The 14,127-nt window shown below is 42.1% G+C and overlaps 1 protein-coding gene across 2 annotated transcripts in view; it reads right to left on the reverse strand.

The window, feature by feature from the left end:
• ORC5 (origin recognition complex subunit 5) overlaps nt 1–14,127 on the reverse strand; it is an 83,581-nt gene that overhangs the window by 11,210 nt on the left and 58,244 nt on the right. The window lies entirely within an intron of this gene.

The following is a 14,127-nucleotide window of genomic DNA, read 5'->3' on the forward strand; positions in this document are numbered from 1 at the left end:
GTTTCATTTCTCCTTGGTATTTCTTTCCAATGAAACCACCTCTCCCTTCAAGCAAAGCTGCTAAATAGATTCTTCATTCCAGATGTTTAGGTAACACCTGTAAAATCTAGTTTTAAAAATAAACTCATTTAACATCGGTTCTGCTAAACTTACCTAACTGATATTTCAACTACAGGTAGTCCTCAACTTACTGAGCCCAGAATCTCTGTGGCTCAGTGAGAAATGCGTTTAAGTGAGTTTTGTCCCATTTTGCGTCTTTTCTCGCCGCATCTGTTAAGTGAATCACTGCAGTTGTTTAATTGGTAACATGGTTGTTAAGTGAATCGGGCTTCCCCATTGTCTTTGCTTGTCAGAAGGTCGTAAAAAATGATCACATGATCCCGGGACAAGTGTCTAAAATGTCTGAATTTTGATTCAGTCATATAGTCATACAATTTTGATTCAATAGTCATAAGTGTGAAAAATGGTCGTAAGTCGCTTTTTTCATTGCTGTTGTAACTTTGAATGGTCACTAAACAAACTGTTGTAAGTCGAGGACTATATGTATAGGGTTAAAGTTTGTATGATAAATTGGCTCAGAGAATTTTTTTTCCCTGAACATGCCTATAGGATATCTCTGCGTGCATTTATAAATTTAGCTACCAGGAATGGACAAGATAATATTGAGATAGATAGAGAGAGAGAGAGAGGGAGAGGAGAGGAGAGACGAGACAGATAGATGGTAGAGATAGATGATGGATAGTTGTACAGAGATAAATACATGGATAGCAATAGCAATAGCACAAGACTTATATACTGCTTTACAGCCCTCTCTAAGAGGTTTACAGAGTCAGCCTCTTGCCCCCAACAATCTGGGTCCTCATTTTACCGACCTCAGAAGGATGGAAGGCTGAGTCAACCTTGAGCCTGGTGAGATTTGAACTGCCAAACTGCAGGCAGCCGGCAGTCAGCAGAAGTAACCTGCAGTACTGCACTCTAACCACTGTGCCACCGAGGCTCTTGATAGATGATGATAGATAGATAGATAGATAGATAGATAGATAGATAGATAGATAGATGGATGCATGGATGGATGCAGGGGTGAAATGCTGCCGATTTGGACCGGATCGCCCAATCCGGTAGCGATGACGGCAGGTGGTTCGGAGAACTGGTAGCAAAAATCCCTGCTGCCCGCCATGCCCAGCTGAGCCGCACGATCATCAGAGGCTTTTTTTTTCTCTTTTAAAAGCATTTTTTCTACAACCGGCCGAAAAAATGCTTTTAAAAGTTTTTTAAAAAAGCCTTTGATGATCGGCCAGCTCAGCTGGAATCGTCAGAGGCTTCTAAAAGCATTTTTTCCTGCAACCTCTGAAAGTTGTAGAAAAAATGCTTTCAAAAGTAAAAAAAAAAAAAAAAAAAGTTGGCCACGCCCACCCAATCACATTACCCCCCCCCACCAAGCCACGCCCACAGAACCGGTAGTAACAAATTTTACATTTCAGCACTGGATGGATGGATGGATGGATGAATGAATGGTGTGTTTATGTGTATGTGTGTGTATATATTCTGGATCACACTGTGCAGATAATTGGAGAAATAGGTTCTCAAGTGTCAAGAAAGCTATACTGTATAGCATTTTCCTGCTTTGTAATCATTTACAGCAAGGTTTTGCTTAGAACATTAACTTATCTTTCTACCAAATTTTTAGACACATAGAACTGTAAATAAAACACAATCACTGTCACGGCATTATTATTATTTTTGTTTCTTTCTAACCCTTTGTTTTGCAAATTACTTTTTATCCAGAATGTATCAACTTAATATTCTGAACTGTCAGCAGACTCGGCCATATGGCCATCAGTGAATGGTTTTGTTTATTTGTTTGATTTTGTCCTTAGAATAGAAGTTTAAAAATTAACCATTTAATTAAAATTAAATTCTTTTGGCACAACCGGTCCGAAATCCACTGCGGCCAATAACTTCGATTCATACAGAAGTTAAAAGCCCTGCGTTGTAACAAAAAGCACTTTGAACCCCAGATGCCATTTTGAAAACGCATTTTAGACAAAATGCACGTAACTAGCCACGCGGTATTAACTTCAATGGGCTTGCACAAATTATGCAAAATTAAAATGTCATCTATGCAGGATACAGCAATCAGAAAACCTTGCTGGGTTTGTAGGGGGGGTGAAATGAGAGAGAAAACTACTTCTTTATAAACTATGGTTTTTATTTTATTTTTGGTTCTCACAATCACTTTTTAGAGGACTGCAGAGAGTTATTTTGGACTAGTGGTTAAAGCACCAGGCTAGAAACTGGGAGATTGTGAGTTCTAGTCCCGCCTTAGGCATGAAAGACAGCCAGGTGACTTTGGGCCAATCATCAGGAGCTTGTGAGTTCTAGTCCCGCTTTAGGCATGAAAGACAGCTGAGTGACTTTGGGCCAATCATCAGGAGACTGTGAGTTCTAGTCCCGCCTTAGACATGAAAGACAGCTGAGTGACTTTGGGCCAATCATCAGGAGACTGTGAGTTCTAGTCCCGCCTTAGACATGAAAGACAGCTGAGTGACTTTGGGCCAATCATCAGGAGATTGTGAGTTCTAGTCCCGCCTTAGGCATGAAAGACAGCTGGGTGACTTTGGCCCAATCATCAGGAGACTGTGAGTTCTAGTCCCGCCATAGACATGAAAGACAGCTGAGTGACTTTGGGCCAATCATCAGGAGATTGTGAGTTCTAGTCCCGCCTTAGGCATGAAAGACAGCTGAGTGACTTTGGGCCAGTCCCTCCCTCTCAGCCTATCCCATCTCACAGGGTTGTTGTTATTGGGAAAATAGGAGGAAGAAGGAGTATTAGGTATGTCCGTTGCCTCAAATTATTTATTTTATATATATATATATATATATATATAAATATATATATAATTAAGAAAATTGTACAAGAAGACCAAGATGTATCGCTAATGCCAACATTTTAAATTACATTGACTTTCTATGGAATTCAAGCATCTGTAAATTTCAATTAACCTACAACATTGTCTCTCCTAAACATAATGCCTTTATAAGGGAGAACTGAGAAATACCTATTCAGTCAGTCTCAAATATACCTTTCCTCCCTTGCCTGCAGTTAGCTTTTCCAGGATACAGGCAGTTCTCGACTTACGTTCACCATTGTTGTCATGTGAGACATTTGTTAAGTGAATTTAGCTCCATTTTACAACCTTTCTTGCCACAGTTGTTAAGTGAATCACTGCAGTTGATAAGTTAGTAACATGGTTGTTAAGTGGATCTGACTTCCCCATTGACGTTGCTTGACAGGAGGTCTCAAAAGGAGATCACATGACCCCCGGGACACTGCGACCGTCATAAATATGAGTCAGATGCCAAGCATCTTAATTTTCCTGAATTAAGGAAGCTCAAACTGCCCAAGGAGCTGCTGATACAGTTCTACAGAGGAATGATTTAGTCTGTCATCTGCACCTCTATAACTGACTGGTTTGGTTCTGCAACCCAACAAGACAGACCCAGACTTCAGAGGATAACTTCAGACTTCTGAGTCTTCGGAGAGAGGCGGCATATAAATTTAATTAATTAAATTAAATTAAATTAAATAATTAGAACTGCAGAAAAAACAATTGCTACCAACCTGCCTTCCACTGAGGACCTGTATACTGCACGAGTCAAAAAGAAGGATGTGAAAATATTTACAAAGCCCTCGCTTCCTGGACATAAATTGTTTCAACTCCTACCCTCAAAACGACGCTATAGAGCACTGCACACCAGAACAATAGACACAAGAACAGTTTTTTCCCGAACGCCATCACTCTGCTAAACAACTAATTCCCTCAACACTCTCAAACTATTCACTAAGTCTGCATTACTATTACTATTAATCTTCTCATCGTTCCTATCACCCATCTCCTCCCACTTATGACTGCATGACTGTACTTTGTTACTTGCATCCTTATGATTTATACTGATTGTTTCCTAGTATGATTTGATTGCTTATTTGTACCCTATGACTATCATTATGTGTTGTACCTTATGATTCTTGACAAATGTATCTTGTCTTTTTATGTTCACTGAGAGCATATGCACCGAAGACAAATTCCTTGTGTGTCCAATTACACTTGGCCAATAAAGAATTCTATTCTATTCTATTCTATTCTATTCTATTCTATTCTATTCTATTCTATTCTATTCTATTCTATTCTATTCTATTCTATTCTGATCACATGACCACAGGGATGCCACGACAGTCGTAAACATGAAAAACGGTCATGCAGGGGAACATCCTTCCTGCTTAGAGAGGCCAAAGTCCAAGAGTTTATCCTGATACTCCCCTTTGGTGGGTAAAGCCACTTCCTTTTCACATTCAAATTCAGAATATGGTTTCTTCAAGAATTTCCAATTAGACGCCAAGCAAAGGCAGTGATTCATCTCTAAAGAACTGGTTCGTCAATTTTTGACATTACTAGCATAATTAGTAGGCTACAGCAAATTAGAAATGCTCCTCAATATTAGGTCTTCGTTAACACATTTCAAAACAAAATTACCTTCCCGCAAAATCCACGCTTGATGCATACAGCTTTCGTATTTTCTCTTTAAGACGTGTGAAAGGCATGTGCTAATTGCTGTCGATTTTAAAGGATTAGGATAATTAAGTGCTGAAAGGATATTGATCCAATCTTGCTCGCTGTCGCATGGTACAAATGTTTAATTACCAAAAGACAATCCATAATCAAAACGATTTCGGCGGCCTATTTTTCAAATAGGCATGTATTTTAAAACGCTATTTCATGGGAAGCTAAATTCACGATTGGGAGCTTAAGTCTGAAATATGATGTTTTGAAACTGTACTTCCAGAGGCTAAACCTGATATTGGTTAATGTTTGTACAACAGATTGAGCGTTTGCACAAAGTAGGCAATTCGAAATATTAGCTTATTAGATCAAGGGCAATTTAGCCAAAAAATTTAAAAGCTATTTAATTTCATCTACTGTGGGACAACAGTCAAACTCAACTATAAAATGGCATTATCCATTAGCAACGGTGATGTCATCGGCTAATCCTCTCAACCCAGAAATGCTTTGGTGCTCCCGACACGAATGTATCTATTAGCTAAATAATTTTTCTTCTTGTTGTTGTTAGTTGGGAAGTCGTGTCCGACCCATCGCGACCCCATGGACAACGTTCCTCCAGGCCATCCTGTCCTCTATCATCCCCCGGAGTCCATTTAAGCTCACACCGACTGCTTCAGTGACTTCATCCAGCCACCTCGTTCTCTGCCGTCCCTTTCTTCTTTTGCCCTCAGTCGTTCCCAGCATTGGGCTCTTCTCCAGGGAGTCCTTCCTTCTCATTAGGTGGCCAAAGTATCTGAGTTTCATCTTCAGGATCTGGCCTTCTAAAGAGCAGTCAGGGTTGATCTCCTCTAGGACTGACCGGTTGGATGGCCTTGCAGTCCAAGGGACTCGCAGGAGTCTTCTCCAGCACCAGAGTTCAAAGGCCTCCATTCTTTGGTGCTCAGCCTTCCTTATGGTCCAACTTTCACAGCCATACATTGCAATTGGGAAAACCATAGACCTGACTATACGCACTTTTGTTGGCAGGGTGAGGTCTCTGCTTTTTAGTATGCTGCCTAGATTTGCTATAGCTTTCCTCCCCAGGACCAAGCGTCTTTTAATTTCTTGATTGCAGTCCCCATCTGTGGTGATCTTGGAGCCCAGGAAAATAAAATGTCACTACCTCCATTTCTTCCCCATCTATTTGCCAGGAATTGAGAGGGCTGGGAGCCATGATCTTAGTTTTCTTAGCTAAATCGTATTAGATATAAAATTATTTCAATTAAGCCTTTTCAATTTTCTCATCCTTAAGGGGAATTTGGAAGTTCTATTATAACAGCAATAGCGTATTACAAGGTGAAAGATTCGTAACAGCGGCAATATAATAAAACACACCATAAAAGATCTATTGCTAGATTTATAATAATATTATAATAATAATAACATACAAGTAGTCTTTAAATTACAACCACAATAGAGATGAGAATTTCCATTGTTAAGCAAAGCAATGGTAGAGTTGTGCTCAATTTTATGACTTCTTTGGCATGGTTGTTAAGTGAATTACTGAACACTGCGAACACTTTATGCAGTTACCGATAAGATTAAGAGCCCTATGCAACTCATCAGCAACTTTTAACGTCACTATAATCCCTTGCGGGGTGGAGTCGGGGCAACTGAATGGAGTTAGCAGAGTGTTTACTGGCCAGATGCCCTTCCTGTCGCCAATGCGGAGTTTTGTTCAGCAGATATATTCTCATTGTGCCCAGATAGAGAAATATCTGCTTCTACCTAGGATCGAACTCACAGCCTCCCGATTGTGAGGCGAGAGCTCCACCTCTAGGCCACCACACCACTCCACTAAGAGCCCTATACAACTATCCTATATTTCAATTTCATGTGGGTTGGTTCTGCTTAACTGAAACTTGAATTGCAAACTTTCCTCACCTGTGTATATCAATTCTCAAAGTTCTGGTGGTGGAAATTATATATTGGGACTGCAACTTTGAGAAATCCAGTAGTTGCAGGCAAAAAAGCAACTATTAAGATGTTAAATTAAGGGATTGTTGTGGCTCCGTTACCGGAGCCTGTGTCATCGTCAGGAGAGGACTCCGAGAGTGAAGGAGAGGAGTTGGCAAAGCCTCCCTCTCCAGGACCCTCCTCTCTGGCAATGCCTTCGGTGTCCGCCGAAGGGCAAGAGATAGGGCCAGGGCTAAGCACGTCCACGCAGCCACAGATGGACAGTGATGAGGGTAATGAGTCTTGGCTGGACCCACGTCAGCGTCGCAGAGATAAGCACGCGCAACAGAAGAAAGGGCGTGCCCGAGATTAGGCTGAGTCACTGGACCACACCCCACAGGATATAAAAGGGAGCGTGGTGGCCAGTCAAACCTTGTGACGAACAAAGCTGAAAGCTTTGACGCCATTCTGCAATGCCGGACTTTTGCTTTAAGACTTTGCTGGAGTATCTCTGGACTTGATTAATTCCGTAATTATTGAGCTGCTTTCCTTTGATGTATCAGAAGTGGGGAGAAGTTATCTCTCCTCTTTGTAAATAATAAACTCTTGGCAGGCAGCCACTAGGTTGTTGCCAAGTTCCGTTATCATAAGGAAAAGGATTTTGCCAGCTGGTTTGGTCTTTAACTCCTGAACGTCTGTTGGTGTGTGTGCGTGGGGTTGGGGACAGAACAGGGATAATGTGTTACACTGTCTAGAAATAGACAGTGTAACAAGGGAGAGAGTTCAGATTATGAAAAAGAAGGACAGTCAATTAATGCATGTCTGGACTGTGCATTTTAATAATTTTTGGACCTTTTTTACCTATCATTTAACCTCCCCAGGCCTAAGAAGCAATAGCTGCATAGAGTAACACTTTGTAATCATGTGAATGAGTAGAGCCAACAACCTGTGTTACACACAGCACGGGCAAAAGTATACGGGCAAGCTTTCTTAAAGGCATACATTTATGCTGAAGGGTTTTAAGACGAAGAGCAGGCACTTCTAAAGTAATAATCATCTCCCTGATGCAAAGCTTTGGGTCCCACTTGTACTAATCAGCCATGAAATATTAATAGCAGATTAACCTCCGCATCTTTTTAAGTACACACACACACAGAACGTGTTACTTGGCATAAATGTGCCTCTCTAACAAATGCCTGCTGAAAAACCACTCCCGCTCCGTTGTCTGACACTCCCAATTTCTTTGCACGAAAGAGAGGCATTGCCATCCCAGAAACAGGATTGGACTCCCATAGCAAATTAGTGCCTGCAGCATTACAGGCCGAAGAGTAGAGTAGAGAAGAGTAGAGCAATGCATGATCGGCTCAGAAAAAAACAAAATGCTATGGGGAGTTTGTATAGCCTTGAGTAGTTTTCAAATGAAGCCACAATAAATGCTTTAAGGAAAACTATGGGTTCTCTATGCCTATTATTATATAGTTCAATGAAAAGAAGGACTAGAGGTGACATGATAGCAGTGTTCCAATATCTCAGGGCAACCTCAAAGAAAAAGGAGTCAAGCTATTCTCCAAAGCATCTGAAGGCAGGACAAGAAAGCCACGTTATCCAAAGACAATTTCCGTGGTCATGTGGCCAGCATGGCTACACACCAAAGGAGCATGGGGACAATGTTACCTTCCGATCGAAGTGGTACCTATTAATCTACTAGCAGTTTGCATGCTTTCAAACTGCTAGGTGGGGCAGGAGCTAGAGCAAGGAACAGGAGCTTGCCTTGTCACACGTAGTGCTCAGGTCTTGAACCATGGCTCTCAGTTTTCCAGACAACAAGCTTAGCGTCTTTAAGCATTGAGCCATCGTGCCCCCCGCCCCTTAAGCACAGTTTATGGTGTAATAATGATTTATGATTCCAATCTGAAAAATTCCTTCTTAAACATTAGTTCAGACAGTCTTCACTTAATATATACTTGTTCAGTGACTGTTCAAAGTTACGACGGTGCTGAAGCACCTATTCATCTCTGCCCCCTGCCTTTTATCCCCAGAGCTAGAGTGGGGCTTCGCTCTGTGCCTTCCCAAAGATCGGCCCATAGATTTCCACTGCTCTCCTCTCCTCTGCCTTCTGCGCATCCGTGCATCAGGCACCGGACCCAGCGGTTCCTCCTCTTCTTCATCAGCCACTTCCAGACCTGGGGGCTGTTGACTCTCCATCTGAGGCCTGACGGACGGCCCAGGCTCCGCCTCTGTCTCTCTCTCCAACAGCTCCATTCCTCTTCCCCCTCGAAGCTCTCAGGTTGCCTCGATGGTGACCCTGATTCCCAGTCCTCCTCCTCGTCTAATTCGGCTGCTGGAGAGGCCGGTGGGCGACAGGCCACAACAAATCACTGTTACCGCTACAGTTTTGGTTTTACAGTTTTGGTTTATTTTTGTTCTGTCCCCGTCTCACACACGTACACAAACAGATAGCCAGGGGTTAAATAAAACTGGCAGACAACAAATTCTTTCGATAAGAGGATTGGCAGCAACCCAGTAGCTGCTTGCCAAGAACATTACTCATAGAGGGAGGGGGTGTTCCTCCGTCAGATAAACCCAAACAAGATACACACAGTTCAAGAATTGTCAAGTCCAGTCCGTATTAAATCCAAGGCAGATAACGTGTTTCCAAAGATACAATGTGACTCGCTAGTAGTTTGTTTCGTCCGTCACAGAGTCTGAATGGCCACCTCACCCCCTTTTATCCCCTGTGGGGTGTGGTCCAGTGACTCAGCTTAATCTCTGGCACGCCTCCTTTTCTGCTGCGTGTGCTTGTCTCTCCGACGCTGGCGTGGTTCCAGCCAAGACTTATCTCCATCACTGTCCGACTGCGAGGAGATACCTGGCTCCTGGCCAATCTCTTCTCCTTCGGGAGACACCTGAGGCATTGCCAGAGAGGAGGGTCCTGGAGGGGGAGGCCTGGCCAACTCCTCTCCTTCATGTTCGGAGCCTTCCCCCTCCAATAAGTCGGCCTCGGGGGTCGGAGTCACAACAATTTTGTCTAATAAACCAAGGAATTTTGGTAGAGAAATAAAATGTGCTTTGATGCCAGAGCGTCAGTCACTCAGATTATATCACACAGCCTGACCAGTGTTTCAACCACAGGGCTGAGAATAGCCAAGATGAAGGAGAAGAAAAAAAAAGGGGGGGGGCAAACGGGTGGGAGAGAAAAGTGAACAGATGTTTGCAAGAATGGAATATGATTTGACAAGAGATCCACTATGAATAACAAAAGAAAGAGGAAATCTCGAGAATGAAAAATGAAGCCACAGCGCAGTGAATCCTGGGTTATGCTAAAGCCACTGAATGGGGGAAGATTTGAGAAAGAAGACAAATTGCTCCATTTTGGGTATGCTGAGAATTTTCTAAAATCTGGAATTTTTGATCATTACCCTCTTTCCTTTGTGAAGAGGCTGCTCTATCACACTTAACAGTGAATGCATCTTTAGATGATGAAAAAAGCTGCCGCATAATGTCACATTCAGCTTCAGCCGCTATCTCCCATCGCTAAAGGAATCTCGTCCCTTCAAATCTAGCACTCTGGAAAGTTCACCAAACAATGCAGGTATTTCTTGAGAGATTTTAGGGCAGAAAGAAATCATAGAATCCTATGGCTGGGAGGGATTTTGTGTTGTGGTCTGCCAGCAGCCTGCGGAGCTAGCAGCGGAGTTGGACAGCGAGGAGGCTGGGGAAGAACATGGGCCAGTCCTGGAGGCTGGGGAAGGCCCGGATGAGGGCTCTGTGTCAGAGGCAGAGATGGGGCCAGGGCCATCGGGGAGTGATGTGCGGACTCCGGAGCCTCCAGAGGTTGACAGCAGAGAGGCAGAGGAACAGGAGGAGCCTGTTCCTAGTGCACGCATGAGAAGAGCTGCCAGAAGGCAGGAAGAGCTAAAGCAGAGAGGACAACTCAGGAGTAGGGCCAAGAGATGATTGGCCCCTCCCATAGGCTTAAAAGACCAGCAACGGCTCTTGGCCTCTTTGTCGGAAAACAACGTTGATACTCTTGCTGCACTTATCTCTGGTCGGTGTCTTCTGCTTTTGAACTTTTGCCAAGAAAAGCCTTTGGCAGTTTGCCTAATTATACCAAGGTTGGTGATTAGACTGAAGAATTTGTGTTATGAAGGGTTTGTTTTAATTTAGTTTGGACTACGTTGAGAATGAGTTAATTCTCAGCTGTTCTAATAAAGTCTGTTTGTTTTGGAACTGTTTGCGTCGATTACTACTGTTCTGTCCCCGTCTCACACACGCACACAAACAGACAGCCGAGGGTTAAATAAACTGGCAGACAACCAATTCTTCCGATAAGAAGCTTGGCAGCAACCCAGTAGCTGCTTGCCAAGAACTTTTACTCAATAAACAAAATACCCACAGTCAAGAATTGTCCAGTTCGTAAAATAAATCCAAGGCCGATAATGTTGTTTCCAAAGATGCAATGTGACTCGATAGTAGTTAGTTTTGTCCGTCACAGAGTCTGAATGGCCACCTCACCCCTTTTTATACTCTGTGGGGTGTGGTCCAGTGACTCAGCTTAATCTCTGGCATGCCTTTTCTTCTGTTGCGCGGGCTTATATCTGCGACGTTGCCGAGGATCCAGCCAAGACTCATTTCCCTCATCACTGTCCACCTGTGGCTGCGTGGAAGTGCTTGGCCCCGGCCCTATCTCTTGCCCTTCGGCGAACACCGAAGGCATTGCCAGAGAGGAGGGTCCTGGAGAAGGAGGCCTTGCCAACTCCTCTCCTTCACTCTCGGAGTCCTCTCCTGCCAATGACACAGGCTCAGGTAATGGAGCCACAACAACTACCTACTTGGGCCTGGGTCACAACACGTTGGAGGACTTCTAGTCCAACTCCTTGCTCAAGGCAGCAGCCTTATACCATCCTAATCAAATGGTTGTCTAGTCTATTTTTGAAAACCTCCAGTGATGGATCACCCACAACTGCAGAAGGCAATCTGTCCCACTGAATTATTTGCTTCAGAGGGGTTTGAATCTGGCTACCTTCTTTCTAACCATGGGACAAGGCTAGTCCCAGCTCTACAGAGAGTCCTCCACTTACAACACTTCGTTTAATGACCATTCAAAGTTATGACGTCATTGAAAAAAAGTGACTTACGACTGTTTTTACAACCATTGTACCATCCCCTTTGTCACACGATCAAAATTTGGATTCTTGGAAACTGACTCAGATTTATGACACCTGCAGTGTCCCAGGACCACGTGATTCCCTTTTGCAACCTTCTCACAACCAGAATCAAAAGGGAAGTCCGATTCACTTAGCAACCGTGTTACTAACTTAACGACTGCAGTGTTCACTTAACCACTGAGGCAAGAAAGGTCATAAAATGGGGCATAAGTCACTGAACAACGGTTTCGCTTAGCAACAAACATTTTGGGCTCAATCGTGGTCGTAAGCTGAGGACTACTTGTACTAATTTTTAAAAAGCAATATTATCAAAAAAAAGTCAACCCCTGTACGATGGCTTATCTCCTTAAGAACAAGTTAATTTCTGTCTCTCAATAAAGTTCTCATTTCGGAATGAAGTTTGAAACCTGAGTCAGATCAAGTTGGAGACTACCTGCATTAAGTTATGGACTAGCACAGTTAAACAGTTAAAGCTATTATTCTTGAATTTCCCAAACAATGGGAAACTTATTTTAAAACAGTGATCTGACCTGGTTTATTAAATTTGTCTGCCTTGATGTTAACAGGTGCAATACAGGTAGTCCTCGACTTACAACCGTTCCTTTAGTGACCGTTCAAAGTTACAACGGCACTGGAAAAAAAGTGACTTATGACCCCTTTTCACAGTTACGTCCTTTGCAGCGTCCCCACGGTCACGTGATCAAAATTCAGATGCTTGGCAACTGGTTCGTATTTACGACCGTTACTATTTCCCAAGGTCATGTGATCCCCTTTTGCGACCTTCTGACAAGCCAGATTCACTTAACAGCCGCGGTCACTAGCTTATCAACTGCAGTGATTTCACGTAACAAGCGAGGCAAGAAAAGTCGTAAAACAGGGCAAAGCGCACTTAACGAATGTCTCACTTAACCCCAGACATTTGGGGCTCAATTGTGGTCATAAGACGAGGACTACCTGTACAGGCTACTAATTTAAAATACCGTCCCCTAATGAAAACTTGTTCATTAAGGTACTATACGGAAGTACGTACGTTTATTGTTGTATTGTGTTTTGTGTGTCACTTTATGATGTGTTGTTTTTTCTTTTTAACTGAAATGTAAATAAAGATTATTTAAAAAAAAAAAATACCGTCCCCTCCTTATGCCAACCCCGTGTTCATTATAACGTATCAGTGATCCATAGCCCCGGAGTAGCTGCCTTCCCAGCTTCTACAAGTTAAAAAAAGTTTTCAATGAGATGCTGACCTTGCACAAACTAACCAGTTTTACTACATAAATCTTGTGCACCACATTCTGTGGATGAAGTGAAATGGCCCATTGTGGCTAAAAGAATATTTGTCTTCAACGAATTATGGCTGTAATAAACCAAATCCTTCAGGAATGCAGCCTTGAAATTCTTATCTGGGACCCATTTTCCTCTTTCTGGCTTACATCACATTTTTAAAAAATGTTACTTTTGATTTTGCACTTCCCGATGTGTTTTACACGGTTTATTATTTTTCCCCCATGAAATGCCAACAAAATTCACACAAAGTATATACTTATGAATATTCACTAAAACTTTGGTCTAGCACTTTCTTACAAGTCTGGCATCCAGCTGTGCTTATATATATTTTTATATACTTGCTGACTATAAAATATCTGAAAGGAATATGCTGCAGCCAATTCAAATTTAAATCCTGAAAGCTGCAGTAAAAGATTTCCTGATAGCAATTTTGCAGACACCTGTAAATATTGTATATACAAAATGAGCTGAAAATATTTTACTCAATTTGGATGCCGGAGTTTAAAAGGGACAATATGTGAGCAAAAAGCTTGCGTTGAAACGGCTGTTTGCTGTAACTTTTTCATCACAATTAGATCATTGTAAGTACAAATGGGTTTAATTTGGATTGATTTTAGCTCAGGGTTAGAATTTGAGCTTTTGTTGCCAAGAAGCTATATGAGTGTGTTGATGAAGTCACACCTGACTTTCTTGAAAAAGACTCTCCATTTTTAATCTTTTTCTCCAAAAATAGATTCAATTTATCCCATTTCACCTTTGTATTTTATGCAAGCCATAAGGCTTTTAAATAGCCACTTTGTCAGAAGGTAAGGCTAGATACAGGCAGAAAAAAACCCAGAATTTTCTCTATATAACTAAGCACCAGAATCACCTTCACAGAGAAAGATTTTCCAGGCTGCCAAAAAGTTGGGCTATCATTTTAAAAAAAAAAATCATATATCTATCCGTATACTCTGAGGAGACCAGTTGTAAAATGCTATAAATTGCTGCAATAGCAAAGCATGGCAAGATCTTAAGTATTTTCAATAAATGGCTTCAAATATCAGTATCAAATATACTAATTTTGATTCAGCACATTTTTTTAAAAAAATCGAGTCAGTAGGAAAAACACTTAAAATACAAAGCAACCATCAGAGTTGACAGAAAATGAGTTTTCTTTGCATTACTTTCAAATCCCATCA

The sequence above is a fragment of the Pantherophis guttatus genome, chromosome 7 (genome assembly GCF_059756535.1).
Source record: "Pantherophis guttatus breed Tessera chromosome 7, ASM5975653v1, whole genome shotgun sequence".
NCBI lineage: Eukaryota > Metazoa > Chordata > Lepidosauria > Squamata > Colubridae > Pantherophis > Pantherophis guttatus.